The sequence below is a fragment of the Dipodomys merriami genome, unplaced genomic scaffold, assembly GCF_024711535.1.
Source record: "Dipodomys merriami isolate MVZ:Mamm:240054 unplaced genomic scaffold, mDipMer1.0.p SCAF_38, whole genome shotgun sequence".
Lineage (NCBI taxonomy): Eukaryota > Metazoa > Chordata > Mammalia > Rodentia > Heteromyidae > Dipodomys > Dipodomys merriami.
The window spans coordinates 690,546-707,877 of NW_027205381.1; positions in this window are offsets into that span (position 1 = coordinate 690,546).

Here is a 17,332-nt window from a genome sequence, read left to right on the forward strand (position 1 = left end):
CCACTTTGATGCGGGGGTGGGAGGGTGGGGAGGGTGGAGGGCTGCACCAAAGTTGTAAAGTTCATTTTTCTCGTACATCTCATTGTTGCAATGGGTCTACCTCTATCCCTATTTACACAATTTGTTTTTTCCCTTCCCCTCCCCAAATTATACCAACATCAAATACAGTGAAAACAGGAGGGGGAGGGACATACAAAGCAACAAAGAAATCATCTTATAAATATGTTATAAACAATAGCAAGAAAGAAAAACCATTTGAGTCCTTATCTTGGGGTTCATTTCACCTAACATCAACTTATCTGACCGTTTCTGCTTGTCTCAGACATATACTAGTTATTGCAAAAAGGGAAACCATGGGACCTATGTTTCTTTGGGCCTGGCTTACTTCATTTAATATATTTTTTTTCCAAGTCTTTCCATTTCCTAACAATGTGCTCTTGATTTCTAAGTGGGAAGATGTCTGACTTATTTTTAGTGAGCAAGAGTACATGAATACTAGTGTGGGGACTGTGTTCAAATAAGGGAGGTGTAGGTCTATGCAACTGCTTTAGCACTATACTGATCGGTAACATGTGCTTTCTGATAACAAGAAGCTCTTTTTGGCATCTGAGTTACTGGTTACTGGCAGGCAATCCTTCCTGTTGTCTGGCCTAGTCCCTCTTGCTACCGGAAACTCACACTCTCTCTCAGAGCTCTATAACTCTATTTCTTTGTCGCATCTCACTTGAACTGCTAACACATACTGTAAAATGTGAAATCATTAAGAATAGGGCAACTATTAAAGGCAGAACCTCTTTGTAGAGAGAAACTCTTAAAGGGAACTTTAGATTCTTAAAGGGAACTTTCAGAGGTAGAGACTCAATAAATAAGGGTGTTAAACAAGTTAAATGTGGTAAATAACAGTGAAACTCAGAAAGAGCCAAGAAATCTGGAAGGTGGTTAGACCTTGGGTGTGATAAGTAGGAAGCATGGAATGTGTTTTAGTAAATGTCAGCTAAACCCTTATCAGGATAAAGGGGGAACCTAGAATGTGGTTTTTGCTTTGATAACTAATTGCTTTGTTTATTGAAATTATATTGCTATTTGTAATTCATTGTAATTAATTAATTGTAACTGCTAGTTCTGCTTCTGGAAATCTGCTTACTATTACATACGCCACCATATGCATTGGGCTTTTCCCTTTAAAGCTCTGCTGTAAGGGACCTGGGCGGCTGTACTCCTAAACTCTGCGAGCTGAATGTAGTCACCAGACAGCAATAAGGATTCCTAGCCTAATCGACTGAGTGTTGGGGTGTCTCTCTGGGAAATCTGGGTACAACACTTCCAGAATGGAACATAACCTTAAGTGACTTTTACCGGATGCTTAATTTATATGGTTATGGAATCACAAAGAATCTTTGTAAAGCAACATACTAGTGGGCCAGAAGAAATTACTGGAGCTGGGAACTGGGTGAGACAGGAAAGTTTCCTAGGGAACAACAACAATAAGGTCAATGGTTGAATGTAGTCCTTCAAGTGAGAAATTGATGCCAATGAGGAAACACTTTTGAGAAACAGAGCAAAGGTCTCTCCTGTCTCTGGAAAAGAGGGGTTGAGTTACCTGTGTGAGATATTATGGAAGGTACCTGCTGGGGACCAAGTAGGTTGGCTGGGATGAAAGCTAAATTTAGAATACAAGAAATCACTTGGACTCATAAGATCTTGTATAAGACTTGCTTAGATAAGACATTAATGAATCTAATTTTAGGATCCTAGACAAGCTTTATAAATAGAGTTGCCACTCAAGATGCCCATTTTATGTTGTTGAACTTGAAATTAACACTGAATATTTTTGTGTAAATATGTCCCAAATATTGTATGAGACATACTTATACTAAAATAAGTTCTATCTGAAATTCAAATCTAACAGGGCATACTATATTTTTATTTGCTAAATCTGCAACCCTATTTATAGAGGATGATGGAAATTGCCTTGTTCACCAGTTTTAGACTTGGTAGTCTTGTCTAAAAGCTGATGGTGGGAGAAGAAAGAAAATTTGGTCACAGAAAAGTTCTTCTGAAAACTGGGGATAATGAGAGTAGCATTGTCTCCTCTGTATGCATGAAATGCTGAACATGTTTCTGGCCTATAGCAAGTGCTCAGTTTATTGCAGCCTTATTAAAATAGGTATTTCATAAAGACAAGTACGGGTGAGAGAATGAATTAACAAATGTTCTTGGTAAAGCATTGCACCATGACAAGCTGAGTAGTATCTTCACAATTCATTTTCTACCCAAAGCTCAGGATCCCATCTCTCTGTATAGGAAACAATCAAAACAAGTGGCAGAGCCATGAGTCCCCTGACAGTTGTGTGGAAATGCCATCCTTTCTTTTTAAGGTAAAGCAGTAAAGCTTTGCAAATGACATGTGTGCCTTTAACAAATGGGAGGCTGACAACACTTGGACGTGGTTGACAAGTACAAAATAGCATTCAGTAGGCAGGCATTGGGAAGGGGGAAACATCCCTTATGTATTACAGTCTGAATTGAGCCAGATTTTAAAGAACTGCAAAGTTCTGTATAGGAGAATTAAGAACATGAAGATCTTTCGGGAAAATCTGTTATCCTTTCTAAGACAGATTGTTTTCTAAAGCTTTTTTTTCTTTTTTTTTTAGCCCAGTGTATGGGATTATATTGAAAAAAATTCCTAAAAACATAATTCAGCAGATTTTGATGGGAAACATTTCTGTTCTGTCATAAACATCTAAACAAGCCATTGTGAACACCAGCAGTTATTGAAATTTCCAGTGTACCCTTCATCGTTTCCTTCCTGTAGAATGTGGGTATTTTTTTCTGAAGCTTTATTAGAAAATGAAAGTCTTACAGAGCATGTATTTCAGATCATTTAACTTTTCTATCTTATTTTATGATCCAATGATTTTTTTCATTCTAGAAAGTTGTGCTAAACACCTAAATACATTAGGATTAATTTTAGGATTAAATTATAAAGCATATGCATTAAGTCTAACAGAAACTCCAATATATTTTTGAATGTGCAGCTACTGTCATACTGTAGTTTCTGAAGTAGAGTGCAGATGAATTGACTGAGTTTTAGAAAATATTTGATGTTCATAGAAGCAGATTCAGATGGTTCTGCTGTGATATAGTAAGTTTGATCCAAGTAACAATTCTCTAGGGATTTTTTCTTGAGACATTAAATTATATAGTTAATATTTCTATATGTAAATATAGAAATATACATTGTTTTATCACTTTGTTCCATAGTGTAACCAGGGTGAGAAATTATGACAAATTTCTGACAATATGAAATATCTCAGATTTTAGTTTTTAGTTTTCACTGATTGGGAATATAAAGACAAAGGAAAAAATTCAAAATGATCACACAATCATTTACTGAAACAGAACAAGTAGTACAGGCACTGCTCAAAAAGAAATTCAGGGTATATTCTTGTGAAATGTACTATCAGAGATGAATCAATATACATATTAATGACAGTTACATCCAAAGTGTATTTACTTGTGAAATGTACTCTGAATTATATGTATGCAGGTCTGTCTATAACAAATTAAGGCTATGTTTTGCTGCTTCAGAAATTTCTGTCTGTAGTCCTTGGCCCATGGCAAGGCAGAATCTCTCATGGCAGCAAGAGGCTGTGGCACAGGTTACTCACCGTAGGGTGACTGGGACTGGGAGAGAAAGAGTCTCCACAGGTACCTTCAGTGACATGCTTTGTAGAACCAGGCCCCACATTCCACAGTTCCACCACTTCCCAATAATGATTTCCCGTTTTGAGGTTATTAATAGACTAAATTATTCATTAGTCAGAGCCTTTATAATCTCAGCATGTCTGGAAATGCCCTCATAGACACACCCACTGATCTCCTTAGTGCTTCACAATGCAATCAAGTTGGCAAATTAAACCTCAGTCCCCTGTATGTGCCCCCATGGAGCCTTCTCTGTTTTTCCCCACTGGTCAGTGGAATCATGGAGAAGAGGTGTTCCTGATGCATGTGTGCTCCCTCTCCTCACAGCGTTGCATAAACTGGCAGGGCCTAGTGAGTGGGCATGTTTGAAGGGTAACCTTTCTGACAGATAAAGAAAGGAAACTACCGGGTTATGGAGACTATTTGGGAAGTAGTTGATGCGATCTATCAGAAAAGAATCAATACCTGGACTGCGACAGTGATAGCTGAAGTGGAATGAGGGAAGAATGTTGAGAGAACTGTTGGTCAGTGGAGTAGCGGCATTTCTCAATGGCTGGCCTTAGAATGTAAGAGTTATCAGGGACCAGAGTTTCTACAGTGCCATTCCCTAAGTGAAGAAAAACTAAGAGAGGGAGGGCTGTTGCCAAAAAGGATGACTTCAGTTTTGTAAGAAGTGAGATACTTGTGGGGCACACTCTTCGGAATGCTTTTGATGGCTATGGGCAATCAGATTGTGGAAATCCACAAAACAGTGGCAAATGAAAGGGATGAATGTAGTGAATGAGAAATGCTATCACTTCAAATGGATCTATTGGACTTTGATATTTGCAACATGGCCTAGAGACACAGGGAGCTGAGAGAAGTTGGTAAGTGCAGGTGGCTAGAAACAGCTGTTATCATATATTAAATTTTATAACTTTAGACGATACCAACTATGTTCAAAACAAAGATAATACAAAGCAACTTCTCCCTTTTGTTTTTGTAATATGCTATTTATTTATTATCTTTAAGTAGTTATACAAGGGTTTTCAATTCAATATGCCATACTTCTTAACTGTCTTGAATAGTTCACTATTATTTACCTGTTTGAGGTCATTTACACCAATTGTATCTATCTTTAGAGTAACTGTATTGGTATATCACTGTGGAAATCTTTCTAGCTCAGCTTTCAGTGACACCATTGTGTAATTTGCAATAATATCAAAATAATGAGCAAGTAACTATAATCAGGCCCTTTGCCCTGAGAGAGCTAGCTTCAATATTGACCAGAACTCCACTGGTAATAATGGAACTTTCCCACCAAGAATAAACAGTTGATAAAATTTTGTTCTAGCTACAATTGCTGTGTAAAATAATCACTCTGGTCATTATTAACCTAAAACAGTCATCTTTTTAATTACAAATTATAACTCATAATTCTGTTGATTGACAATTCCAGAAGGACATGGTTGAGGAGTCTGGCTTGGGGGTTTCTTAAGGCTGCCTTGAACCAAGCCCAGTGCATCTCTTTCTTCACTCAGTCTTCTCTGTGGATTATTTATGTCAATTCAATTGTCCTCTCTTACAACACAATAATCTATGGGACTTGGCTTACTTACAATGCATCACAGGCCATAAAGGACAAGTGTCTTAGGGGAGCAAGTGGCAGTTACTTCACCTTTCCTTTCCTTGCCTTGGAAGTCAGTCACTTCAGTCACTTGTTACAAAAAAGTTGGAGGTCTATACAGATTCATATGTACTCTCTCTCTCTCTCTCTCTCTCTCTATATATATATATATATATATATACATATATATACATATATATACATATATATATACATATATATACACACATATATATTCATATGTACTATGTTTAAGAAAAATTGAGTAGCAACTTTGACAAAGAACCTATGGGATTGGAGATACTTTGGTGCCATGTGCAAAAAATACTACCTGCCATAGAGCCCAATCCACAAAAGAGCTAGAGAAAGTGAACTATAGGTAGCTATCAATAGGGCAGATACTGTGGAGGATACTTGAGAATCATTGTTGTCATCTATCATGCATGATACAGCCTTGGTAGGAACAAAAGTAGTTTGATTTGGGAATATTTTATGGAGCTGAGAGTTCCTGCTCTTGGTGGTAACTAATAATAAATATCATGCCTGTCTTTATGTTTTCATGCCTATAACCCGGAACTTAATCCTTTTTTTGTTACTTTGTTAAGGGTAATTTTATTTTTAATATAATTTTATTATTATTAAGGGCCTGTGCAAAAGGATTACCATTTCATATGTCAGATACTGAGTGCCTTTCTTTATTTGTACAATGTTAACCTTCATTGCTTTCTCCCAGTTGTCTAGTTCATTTACGACATCGTGTATACCAAATATAATGATTGGATTTGCTCCTCTCTCCCTTTCTGTATCTTCCCTTGGCCCTCTGTAAAAAGAAAAACAAAGCAAAACAAAAACAAACATTGCTTTAAATCTTTTTGTATGAACAATTCTCCTTAATTCACTCCTTCATGAGATTTATTTTTTATTTTTTAATTTGATCTTTTATCACATTTAGTTTTCTTGCTGCATTTATTTCTGCTATTCTGTATGTACAGTTTGCTTGTGGTTTCCAGGTTTCCTGGCTACAACTTTTGCTTCTCTGTTCATCTTGTTCAAGCCTTGTGCAGACATGCTGTCTCTAGTTTTCTGATGATAGGCAGAAAAGAAATTTCCTCCAAACTCTGATCTCTCTAATGAGAACCAGATGTCCAGGAATTAAAAAAAAAGAAAGGAAAAAAGTTATATGGTAAAATGAGTGGTAGATTATGAGAGTTAAAAGAAAGTACCTAAGAAAATTTTAAATTAAGTATTTGAGATAAAGCTACATTTTAAGACTTTTAGTGAATGATTTAAGAATTTAACTTGCAGCTGGGTCTGGTAGTGCAAACCTGTAATCTCTGCACATTGGAGACTGAGAGAGGAGGATCACAAATTTGATCCAGTTTGGACTACATAGTAAGACCTTGTCTGAGAAACAAACAAGTACAACCTAGTAGCAAAAGAACATGTTAATTGAAAAAATAGAATTGAGACTTGGATAACCAAAATCTTAGAGGCAAAAGCAAGCATTTATAAAAAGCTCTTCAGCTATACTCTAAATTTAATAAACTTTTTGAGAATCTGCCAGGTGCCAGGTTCCATGCTAGGTTCTTAAGACAGAGCAGAAGTAAGATGAAAACACACAGCTGGTAGGCACTTAAAATATAGGTTGACAATTAAATGATTCAGTACATCCTGCCAATTATAAATCTCACCTTCTAATTTTAGAGATGTGACAAATTTTCATGAGAAGTAAAAGGCTAAAAGAAAGCTGAAGGTCAAATCTAGATACAGTCAAAGAGTGAAATGCAGTGAAAATTGGCTGGCTTGTTCAACACTATGCAGATAGTTATCTGATGATTAAATATCTCTGACCTAGTCAGGCATTCTAAGCTGGAGTACATGCTCCACACCAGTTATCATCAAACCTGGCTTTTGCTTAGAAAAACTAGGCAGCTTTATTAAAAGTACTAATGAACTGACTCCGATCAGGATGGTTCATAGTTGAACCAATGGAACAGCTTTTGCTAAAGCTTCTTAGATTACTGTTAACGTGCAATCAGCACTGCAAATGCCCAACCTAACCAATTTATTTTTCCCTTTCCCCTTGTGTGACACTGCATTTGCCACCATTCTGCCCTTGGTGAACTACTCTCTGGTTTCCTATGTTCTATGAAAACGAGCTCTATTTCTAGAGTTTGAGAAGCCCTTGGGTAATATGGCTTTCAAATTTAGCTTCATTCCAGTATGTGGTCAAGGTGGAAGGTGATTGTCCAAGAGTATCTTAGTCATAACGTCCTATGAAAGCAAGTGAAATCTAAACATAGAGAAATGATTAATAGAGAACAAAAACAAAAGGCTTCAGATGATGGACAGTAAAATGAATAAGAAAAGGAGGCCACATGGGGACAGAGGTAGAGTAGGGGAAGTATGTTCCTGTGTTCCATCCAACAGATGCCATCTGGAATGTGGTTAGATTGACCTCTTTTTCCAAAGAAGTTTTAAAAAATATGAAGAACATTTTCATGTGCAGCTTGCCAATTTTCAAATTTTAGCAACTAATTCCCTTGATAAAACACACTGAATACATTTAAGAAAGCTTGTCTTGGAGTTGATTCTGCCAAGGAGATTGACAGTTTATGACTTTTGTCTTAGAAAGAAAAGTCCTTAAAGTTGCTTTCACCTGGATTTTCTGAGATTCTTTTCCCCAGAACCTCCCTTTAGCTTTGCTCCCTTGGGAATGTGACAACACTGTTCTCCTGTTGCTTGTAAATACTTGAAGGAACCTTTCCTCTATCTTCCTAGTTTTATGCCTCATGCAAAAATAAGGCAGGCATGAATAGATGTCCCATTCAATCACCACCTTGAGGAATGGATGCTATTCATTAATGTCATATACAAAACACCCAACCCAAATTTTTCAGTACTTGTGGATTCATGATGAGATAATTAGCAACTTCTTCACATCCCTCTAAGCAGGATGAGTTGAGGATTAGCTTCTCTAAGTAGATTACACATTAGAAACAAAAATGTCAAACAGCACAACCATCTCTGTAGTACTAATGAGCTAGCTTTCTGTCACATTCACAATGAGCAGGAGATGACCTAAGAATCAGTCAGAGAATCTTTCCTTTGGAGACCTTTATTTTGCCTCTGAAAATAGAGTATATAAAAGCGTGTCAATTGGTACAGAAGCTATTTAATTCAACTGAAGAAACTTAAGATATATTTTCAAATAAATTTTGTAAGAGATTGATCTCCTTGTTTCATGTAGAAATAAACAAATCCTTAAGTTGAAACTGATAAATTATTTTTATACTAAAGAAATATTTCTTCTGTTCTTACTCTACCCATCATTTATGCATAATGAGACAACTTACCGATCCATGAACCCCTGATACTTTTATAGTCCCTTCACCTCTTACTGTCTCCCCTTGTGTTTAGAATCAAAATGTGCAGCTCCAGATGTAGAGGTAGAGGTGAGTATCAGGAAAGGGCTTTGCTTTTTATGGAATGACACATGCTAGACTCAACAGGGCTCTGTAGGTCAGGCCCAAAGAACTTGTCCAGACAGGTTAGTAGAAGTAGAACAAAAAAAACCCCAAAAACAAAAAAAGCAGAGGTTCCATCTGTGCACACCTGCTCTGTTAGTCTATTTTGGGTTGTTATAAAAGAATACTGAAGGATGAGTAATTTATGACTGAAAACAGTTCATGAATCTCAAAGCTCAGAGCTCTATGAAGTCCTAGAAGCAGTAATCATACCTGTTGTTAGTCTTGTCCAGCTTCGGATTCATGGAGGCCAGTGGAAGGGATTCAGGAACAAAAGGAAGAGCTAGAACAAGAGGAGAAGATTTGTCTTATAAGAACTTTCTGTTTTAGTATACAATCCCATCCCGAAGTGCAAGAAACATATTCATGCCTTATGAGGCAGGTAATCTACAACCCCAGTATCTGTCACTGTGTCCCAACATTGCTACACTGCGAACCAAACTTTTGTATGAGCTTTAGTGGGGGAGAAGACATATTCAAATCATATCACTTGCCACTTCTTGATTCCCATTTATCTCAAACTATTCATCCACAGCCCCCTCCTTCCCTCTACCTGTAAGCTCTCCCTCACTGGCTGGCCATTGCCACTTGGCTATACTGGCAACTGCAGGGAAGCTGGTCCATTCAAATAGACTGGGTTTTCATTCAAGTCTACAAGTAGCAAGAGGAGTCAGTGTGACTGGAACACCACAGGCTGACTTGTAGCAAGACTAGTGGTTCACAGAGAGCTGTGTCCAAGGCTGCTAAGAGATGCAGAGGCAAAACAAGTGGGAGAGGCAATGAGACAAGCTAGTGAGGGAAGAAGATCTTATTGGATGAGTAGTTATGTCAATACAAGCAGGCGAAATAGCTATTTTAAGAAATACTATTCATTTTGAAATGAAGGCAACATTTGACACCCAGTTCCTGGTAGGAGACCACAGCCACAATAGAAAATCAATCTGAAGGAGCAATAATATTAATTCATGTTAATAGCATGGATACAGGTGCAAGTACTTCCTCTCTCATGGTAGTATTCCTGACTAAAGTAACTTGCAATGATCTCTTTTATCCATAAGTCATTTTCAGTACACTTTCAGTGTTCATTCTATATCTGCTATAATTGTTTACTTAGAGCTTCTGACATGATTGCTTTCAGAAACTGTTCCTCACAGTGACATGGACGAAATTTTGGAACAGGAGTTCAAGGTTTTTGGACAGCTCTTTTAGATACTGGATAAGAGCAGCAATTCTCCTTTCTACACATTCTAACCAACATTAATTATGTCTCATTCTTTTGATAATAGCCATGTAACCAGGTGTGAAGTGATTTATTTTTGTGACATTGATTTTTATTTCCCTAAGGTGATTTAAAGCATCTTTTCATTCATGTCTGTATTGGCTATTTATATGTCTCAAGGAAATATCTGTTCAGGACCTGTGCCCAATTTTAAATCAATTTGCTTTTGCTTAAAAAAAATAAGTTTCTTATTTTTTTTTATACAAAGCTCTTATTTAGACATATGGTTTATAGATATTTTATCCCATGCTTCCAGTTGTTTTTCGTTCATTCTGATCATTGATACCTTTGATGTATAGAAGATGTTAGCTTGTTCGAACTTTTGTCTATTTTTGCTTAGGTTGCCTGAACTTTTGCTATTGTTATCAAACAAAAGCTAGTGTGGCAAGATAGATATCAGGAAGATTTTTTTAAGGTGTTGCATCTTTTCAACTTTATTTTTTTCCGGTTGTGGGGCCTGAACTCTGGGTCTGGCAACTGTCCCTTAGCTCTTCAGCTCAAGGCTAGCACTCTACCACTTGAGTCACAGCGCAACTTTTGGTGTTTTCTGCTTATGTGGTGCTGTGAATTCGAACCCAGGGCCTCATGCATGCAAGGCAAGCACTCTACCACTTGGCCATTTAACTTTTTGAATGTTTGAAGATTGTAGATGGGGGTTACAATTTAACATGTCCATCTAAGTGTGTGTGCTACCTGTTCTGTCAGCCCTCCCATCAATCTCCCCGATCCTATCTGTTCCCATCCCAAGATTCATTTCACATTTCCCACTTCTTTTATCACATATGTACCCCAGGTATTCTTACTCTACTAGCAGGGAGAGTTTTTTCTATGTTTTCTTCTGGTAGTTTTATAGTTTGCAGGTTTAAGTTTAGGTATTTAATGCATTCTGAGTTGATTGTTTTACATAGCGTGAGATACAGGTCCAATTTGTCCTGCTTTGAGACTCTAGTCTATCAGCCATCCTGTGTTCAATAAGCTATCCTTTCTCTTTTGAATAGTATTGGCTTACTTGTCAAAAATCAGTGGACGGTAAATGTGTAGGCTCAATTCCAGGCTTTCTTTGTTATTCTGTTCATGTGTATACCTTTATGTTAGAACATTTGTTTGGTTATCATAACTGCAATCTATTTTAAAATTCAAGAAGTATGACTCCTGTGATTTTGCTTGTTTTTCAATATTACTTTGGCTATTTCATATGTTTGTAGTTTCTTCTGAATTTTAGATTTTTCCTTATTTCTCTAAATATGGGCATTAGAATTTTGATAGAATATTGAGTCTGTGGGTCTATGGTGTGTGTGTGTGTGTATGTGCACAAATTAATTAAAATTGGTTAATAATTTTACTTTAGACTTGCATTAATTAATAATAATAGTTAACAATTGCACTATATGGCTACTGAATGCAACCTATGAGTGTGAAAATGTTGTTGACCTATCCTTTTTTCTTTTATGCCCTCTTCTTTCCCTACCTCTCCCACAGAGTTGAAGTTCCTTATTAATTTTTGTGCTTGCAAGAGGAAATTCTTCATGGTTACTGCTCTCATTCTATAAGTCCTACATATGTGATCACTGACCATGGGTACAGCATAAATATTGTTCATATTAAATACATAAATTGCTAGGTTTCATTATGAAACTTTCATACATGTTGGCCATATTCACCAACTCTGTCATCTCTTTTGACATCTCCTCCCATAAATACATTTTCTTTCTATATTCTTCCATCGATGGACAACTAGAGTGATTCACTACTTGACTATCATGAGTAGTATGGCAATAAATACAAATGTTCAGGTATCTCTATTCTATGCTGACTTTGGTTCATTTTGGTGTGTACACAGGAGTGACATAGTAGGATCTTACAGTAGTGGAATATATATATATATATATATATATATATAATATGTAGTACATGACATATTATCATATATATATATATATATATATATATATATATTAGCAGCTTCCATGCAAACTTCCATAGTGATTCAGCTAATTTATATTCCCACCAACAATGTATGAAGAACCCTAACCCCACATGGAATCTTCCCCATTACTTATTGTTTGTTTGTTTTTTGATAGCCATTTTGACTACAGTGAGAAAGAACCATAATGTAGGGTTTTTTTTGATTTTGTTGTTATTGCTTTGTTGGTTGTGAGGCCTGAACTTGGCTTGTGCACTGTCCCTCAGCTCTTCAGCTCAAGGTTATCACTCTACCACTTGAGCCACAGTGTCATTTCTGGCTTTTTCCGCTTATGTGGTGCTGAGGAATCAAACCCAGGGCTTCAAGCATGCAAGACAAGCATTCTACCACTGAACCACCTTCCCAGCCCCCATAATGTTGTTTTAATATGCATTTCTTTGATAGATAAGAATGTTGAACATGTTTTTCATGTGTTTTTAGTCATTTGCACTTTTTTGAGACTACTCATTTGACTTTTATTGATTAAATTACTTGGTTTTTGGTGTTTAGTTTTTTTACATTCTTTATATACTTTGACTATAATAAGGTAACTAAGAAATATTTTCTCCCATTCTAGATCTTCATTAGCCATACAATGGATTAGGGTCTTATATCTAAAATATACTTGGAACTCAAAAAATTAAGTCCCCCAACAACAAATCCTCAAAGAAACAACTGCCCAATAAATAAGTGGGCTAAAGACTTAAAGAGAAATTTCTCTGAAGAGGAAAAAAGAATGGCCAATAGACATATGAAGAAATGCTCAACCTCTCTAGCCATAAGAGAGATGCAAATCAAAACAACATTGAGATTCCACCTCACCCCAGTCAGAATGGCTATAATAAGATCTCTAATAACAACAGATGTTGGAGGGGATGTGGCCAAAATGGATACTACTGCATTGGTGGTGGGAGTGTAAACTTGTTCAACCACTTTGGAAAGCAGTATGGAGGGTCCTCAAAAGACTCCACATAGAACTCCCCTATGACCCAGCAATCCCACTTTTGGGCATTTACCCAAATGTTTACAAACAAGACCACACTAAAGCTACCAGCACAACTATGTTTATTGCAGCATTATTTACCATATCTAAGATATGGAACCAACCCTGATGCCCCTCAGTAGATGAATGGATCAAGAAAATGTGGTACACACACACACACACACACACACACACACACACACACACACACACACACACACACACAGAGTGGAATTCTGTGCCTTCATCAGAAAGAATGACACATTGCCCCATTTGTTAGGAAATGGAAAGACTTGGGAAAATTATATTAAGTGAAGGAAGCCAGGCCCAAAGAAATATAGGTCCCATGTTTTCCCTTATTTTCAATAACTAGTATATGTCTGGGACAAGCAGAAAAGGTCAAAAGCTATGTACGAATGACCAGATAAGATGATGCCAAGTGAAATGAACCCCAAGATAGAGACACAATTGTTTTTTCTTTCTTGCTATTGTGCTTAACATATTTATAAAATACCATGTGATTTTTTTTGTTTCTTTGTATATTCCTTCCCCATGCTATAACCCCTGTTTTCACTGTATCTGATGTTGGTGCCCTGCATCTTATATATACATTTCTCTAACTTGGGGAGGAGAAGAGAAAAAACAAAATGTTTAAATAGGGATACAGGATGACCCATTGTAACAATGAGATGTACAAGACACTATGCTAAAAACTGAACTTTACAATTTAAGTGGGGAGGGGATAGAGAGGGGGGAGTGTAGTTGTAGATGTGGGAGGGAAGGGATGGTAGGGGAAAAACAAAGGAGGAAGTAACAATGCTTGATAGGAAATGTACTCATTACTTTTCTCATGTAACTGTAACCCCTCCGTACATTATTTTTACAATAAAAATGTATTAAAAATGAAAAGAAAAGAAATATTGTCTCTCATTCTGTGGGCTGACTTCATTCTGGCAACTGTTTCCTTCCTGTTCAAAAGCTTTCCAATTCATGTAATCCCATTTGCTGATTCTTGCTATTATTTCCTGGACTGTTGGAGTCCTACTCAGAAAGTCTTGGTTTGTGTCTATATCTTCAGATGCTTTCCCATGGTACTTTCAGGTCTTATGTTAATGTGTTTGTTGTAGTTTGAATTGAGTTTTTTACAGAATGAAGGAGAGGGATGTTGTTTTAATCTTCCCAGTTTTCTGAGTGCCATTGGTTGAAGACACATTTAAATTCTTTTTTATTCTAATCTGTAAATGTGGATGGCTTTTCATTTTTCCCATTTTGTTTATTAAAACAGCAGAGATTTATCAGAAAATTAAAATAGAACTACCATGTAATCAGCAGTCCCACTTCTGAGTATGTACCCAAAGGAAATAAATTTCAAAGAGCAGATAGCTCTTTGAGATCACAGCACTTTTCAAAATAGCAAAGCCAGGGAGACAATCAAAATGTCAATGATGGATTAAAGGATAAAGAAAATGCAACATACACATACACACACACACATTAATCAGCCTATCACTTGCAACAATATGAATAAACTTTGAGGAAATTTGCCCAATAAATAAGTCAAACACAAAAAGAAAGTACAACTTGATGTCAATTGTATGTGGAATATAAATTAATTGAATACATAGAAGAAAAGAGTAGGATGGTGGTCAACAGATTGACAACAAGTAGATGTTAGTCTATGGAAACACAATAGGAGATGGTAGTCAGAAAGTGGAAGTAGAAAGTGGAGAACATAAAGTCTCAATTATGCGGTATGTATGAACAAGTTTTGGAGATCTAATTTACAGTATTGTGAGTATAGTGAACAAAGTACTCATAGAATTGTACTCTTGAAGTTTCCTAAGAGAACATATTGTAGGTGTTCTCAATAGAAAAAAAAATGAAAATAAAAATGAAGAAAAAAATATAATCATGTGAAGTGATTGCTTGTTAGCAAGATTGATTGTAAGGATCATTTAGCAATGCATACCTGTATCTGAATATAATGATACTGTGTTGATTATACTTCAGTAAATCTGACCATCTTTTTTTGTTCCTAAATAGCTAAGATTACAGACATGAGCCATCAGTATACAGCTGAAAGTCTGATTTTTTTTTTTTGGTACTAGGGCTGAAACTTGAACTCAGAGCCTGGGAGCTATCTCTGAGCTCTTTAGCTCAAGACAGGTACTCTACCACTTAAACCACAGTTCTACTCAGATTTTTTGAAAGTTAATTAAAGAATCTCATGGATTTTCAAACCATTATCCTCAAATCTCAGCTTTCTGAGTGATACAGGAGTTAGCCACCAATGCCCAGCTGATATATGTTTTTTTGAGAAAGTAAATTATCTTAAAAGGGAAGAAAAATATATACAAGAAGTCATCCAATGAATCCATATTTCTTGTTTAAAATTTTCTTGTAGCCTCATTAACAAAAATAAAAGGTAAACTTTTAGTTTCATTGCATATTTAATTTTCAATATATATTTACTGTTATTGTAAAGGTGATGTACAGTGGGGTTACAGTTACATGTCAGGTAATGATCTCATTTCTTTTGAACAGTGTCATAAAAATTTCAATATATAATACATATAAATTATCACAGAAATACTTTACCTTTTTCACAAAGTCTTTTAAATTCATTATGATGTTACCCTTTCAGCATTCCTCAGCTTAAGTCAGTCACATTTTAAGTGTTCTGTAGTTACCAAATAATGACCAGCACATTGACCAGAGTCACTCTAGGATGTGGGAATGATAATCCTGAAGACAAGCCAAGGCAGAAGATTTGAGGTGGAAACCACTGTTCTCAAACTTCCACATGTTCTGATCACCTGTGGAATTAATTAAGATGTCAGTCATTGAGTTCTAGACCCACAGCTTCTAATTCTATATTTTGTATTTCTAATAAGCTTCCAGGTGATAACTAACAGCTAGTCTGACAGCCATAACTCCAGAGCTACTAGGGAAGATGATGCCTTTGGAAGCCACCTTGGTATATTTTTAACCTGTCAGGGAGGCACAGAGATCCTAAATAGGATACACATACCACCTCCACTACCAGTGTCTACTGTAGCAGTAAACAGAAGGCCAAACTGTGTGTCACAGTGTTGTTTTATTCCTAAGTGCCACGGCATACAGGTATTTTTGGAGTCTTGGTAACTACTAGCAAGATTACAGGGATATAAATCTCATATACAAACATGTGATGTAGTTAATATATTATAACAAGTATCTCAATAAGAATCAATCTTATTTAAATTTCCATTCAGTAAAGGAAACATAATTTCAGCAAACAATTAACTCTGGGAACTGGAAAATTATAACATGAACAAAATTCAACTTCTTTTAAATATTCTATCAGTCCCTAATAGTCTGTAAATACTTTTCTAGTAAAATATATGTCATATTTATTGTTGTAGTGTGAATCTTTTGCTGTTGCTTTGTTATGTTTTTGCACAGTTAGGTACTGGGGCTTGAACTCAGGAACTTGCACTCGCCTTTGACATCTTTGTTCAAGGCTGGTATTCTTCCACTTGAGCCACAGCTCCATCAATTTTCCTTCCAAGACTGGTTTTGAACTATGATTTTAGCCTCCTAAGTAACTAGGATTACAAGCATGAGCCACAGGCACCTGGCTATAGCATGACTTTTATTAGTATATCAGTTACTATGAATATTTGTATATATTCTTTACCGAATTAAAAGTTGAATGATTGAGTATATTGAGTATAATATTTGGGAATTTTATTTTGGCTTTATCTTAAGTCATTGCTGAAGTGACACACAGTAAGGCCCACAAATATTAGATGTGCAAAACTGGATTTTTTTTTTCTTACTACTCTGTTCATTTCAGAAAGTATTGTAAGTAACAGTAACTTCAGAGTGAAAACCCAAAAGCCGCCAGCTACTTCCCACCTGTGATTCTGGATGGTCTGATTACAGGGTCCATTTCCAAGCCTTCTCTAACACCATAGGAGCCTGGAGCTGAATTACAAATTGCCTGATGCTTTACATTCACATTTCACAGTGGGATCTCGTAATGTATTACAAGAAGAGATGTTACACATGAATTTTTAAATGATTAAAAAGATATCGCTAGTGATGCAAGAAAAGAATCTCATGAATCTAACATTTACTCAAAATTGGGCTCACAAATGGAGATCAGAAAACTGTAGTCAAGTGGAAACTAATTTACTGCTGTTACTGTCTAGCGTCTACACTTTTCCAAATCACCTAATTCTATTGCTAACATTTGGCTCAAGGATTCTAATTTTTAGAAAGTTAG